Consider the following 3,019-nt stretch of genomic DNA (forward strand, 5'->3'; position numbering starts at 1 on the left):
AAATGGCACTTGAAGTTTGCGAAATTCAAGCCTAGTTATGAATCAATTTCCCAGGTTGCTCTTATTAAAGTAATTAAATTACCTGTTGCGTGCTGGAACCTCCTGGGAAAACATGAGTGTATTTCTTCAGGGGGCTTTGGGGGTGGGACCACAGCACCAACATGTGCCCAGGGCAGCTCCTGCTCCAGCATTAGGAGAGCACGGAGCAGCACCCAGAGCAGATTGCAGAGGTTGTGTATTTTTTTCCCCTCCAATGTGGTTTTCGGATTGATGCTCTCTTCTTCTGTGCCATCGTTTCCCAGCTAAGGTGAAGGATCAGATCCACGAAGCTGCTGGCCACCATGAGAGGAGCAGGCAGAGCCCAGCACCGGGTCCTGCTGCTTTATCCTCCCCCAGCCCAACCTATTCACATGCAAAACGCGTGAGCTCCATCTATTAGCGGTGCCGCTCTCGGGTGGCTCTCAGCAGCCCCTTGGCACAGCGTAAGGATGTTGGTGTGCAAGAGCAGGGAGGAAAGGCATTTCAGTATGCGTGAGTAGGATCACAACCCTCTCAAAGCTTTGGCCATCCTCACCTCCCATCCAAACCCTCCACCGCGTGTCTCCAGTCGGTGGCTCTGCCCTCGAGGTGCTGTGAAATAGGGTTTGGCTTCAGCAGAAACCACTCGGGCTGCCCAGCGCTGGGAAAGGACTTTCCTCCCTCCCCTCCACCCCCATGGAAATGTAGGTCCCAGATCCTGAAAAACCCTGCAGAAATCGGAGCAAAATGGAACAGCACAGATGTGTGGGATCCAACTCCTGCTCACCCAGCACTCGGTTGCTTCACTCTTTGTACAGAAGCACTTTCCCCTGCCTGAAGCACTTCCCCTCCTGTCCGTCCCCTAGGAGCACCCCCGCAGCACCCACACATTCGCAGAGTGCCCTGCCCCTCCCCCACCTGGAGAGGAAGCGACTTCTTCCTCGCCCTTACGATTTTGCTTTATTGTTACTCGTTGAGAGGGAGGTTCGAAGAAGCTGGCACCGGGGACGTTTGCAAACAGCACCAGCAGCCTCTTGTGGGCACGGCGAGTCCTGCAGCCCTCAGCGCTCGGATGGAGTGGAGCTGTTTGCTCTTTCCCTGGGCAGGGAAAGGCGGTGCAACCCCCTCCCCATTCCTATGTAACAACACCGCTACGTTGCTGCCCGACCGCACGATGCTCAGCGCACAGATCTGATTGGCAAATGAACAAAATTAACCAGGAACGACATGCAAAAGGCATTGCACGGGAAAGGCTCCACCTGCCAAAATTACCTTGCGAGTAAGCAATTAAGCCAGCTCCCAACGAGCTCCATCCCTACTAAGCTGCCACAGCTGAGTGCTGATTTAAGCCACTCTGTTCAGATAAGCCAGGCTGTCTGCTCAGGGATCCTATTTTCTCATCTGGTGTCTCTGCTCCAGCACAGCACAGCCAAGATGTTATCTCACAGCAAAGGGCCACTGAAACCAGAGCAGCTCAGCCTGCTCCCGGCTAACCCGAGACTTACTCAGAGCGCTGCCTTTAATTTGCTTCCACTTATTAAGCACAGATACAGGAAGAGATGGCCCACAAGTGCATTAAGGACTGGGGAGATGAGAAAGAAGGAGAACAGCTTGCTAAGAAGATCCAAATCCAAGGAGTAGGGCGAAGGCAGCATGCTCAGGGCTCAGCTTTTTGGGGCATCGCCCAACTCTGCAGAGCAGCTTTCACCCATTGCTGCTGTGCAGTGCTGGTCAGCCGCTGCCTCCCCACCCAGGCTTGGTGCCAATCAGCCTGGAGCCCATTCAAACCGTTCAGGAGAGAAGGCAGAGAGGAATGCTGCTTTGGGCATTGCCCTGATTTAGTGAAACCAGTTTGTATTGGTGTTTACGCGGAGCCTGCTCCGAAAAATCTCTGGATTACCGCCCGTGTTTATAAGTGTTTTAAATTGGTTTAAGGGATTCTGCTTTGCAACAGCGGAGCCAGAGCAGAAATTCACACCGGGGACAAACAAGCAGCCAAGTGCTGGAGGAGGGCTCTAATCACTCACTCTGATTTCAGCTGTGCTACACCGAAAATGCAAGGAGGGGAGGGGGTTTCTCACCCTGAATCCCCCAGGTGTCCCCATGAGCCTTCCAGCCCAGTTTAAGCATCCTATATTTGAGCTGGGATAAAAGCTCGTTATGAACGCTGCTCTCCCAGCCCAGTGGGAATGCTCCCTGTTTTCTGTGCGCTTGCAGTGAGTATGCCACAAATGCACTTTGAGTTGGGGTTAAGCAAAGCCCACAAAGTGCCACGAGACCCCCAGATGTGGTGCCCACAGGTGCATGAAAGGGCAAATGCTTTTTCTGGGAGGCGTACACCAAGTTAACAGTTCACAGTTCCCCTTTGGGTGATCTCTGCTGTTGCTTCATCTCTGCTGAGGTCTGAGCACTCCTGAACTCTGCGCTGGAGCGGAGACAAGGGCTGAGTCACCGTGCCAAAAAAAAAAACCCAACAAAAAAAAACCTTCCCTAAAAATACATCCTGGCTGCTATTCCCTCCAGCACATGGGGAAACAGCCCCGCACCCTCCAGTCCCAACCCCAAACTCAGTGCTCCGTTTTGGAGCAGAGCAGCCCCATCCCCACGCAATGCAGCTCCCACCCCTGGGTTCTCCCTGGGAGCCCCCAGTCCCACCAACCTCCTGCAAAGGGAGTCCTCCATCGGCTGCTCCCATCTCATCTCTATGAGGTGCAAAGCTGCAGGAACCACAGCCCTAGCACCCCATAAAAGCAAGCAGAGGTGCATGTGACTGTGGCAGTTGAGGCCTGGACTAGGGCAGGACAAAGACCCCTTATTGTACGTGCTTACAACTTTTTATACCCATGTAACAACCCCTTGGTCACCTGTCCTAAGGTCTTTTGTTAGTCAAAGTGGGGGGTTAGTCCCAAAGCCAAGGGTCCCAAAGCCAGAATCCCAAAGCCAAGGGTCCCAAAGCCAGGATCCCAAAGCCAAGGGTCCCAAAGCCAGGATCCCAAAGCCA

This window comes from Numida meleagris, chromosome 21, assembly GCF_002078875.1.
Source record: "Numida meleagris isolate 19003 breed g44 Domestic line chromosome 21, NumMel1.0, whole genome shotgun sequence".
Taxonomy (NCBI): Eukaryota; Metazoa; Chordata; class Aves; order Galliformes; family Numididae; genus Numida; species Numida meleagris.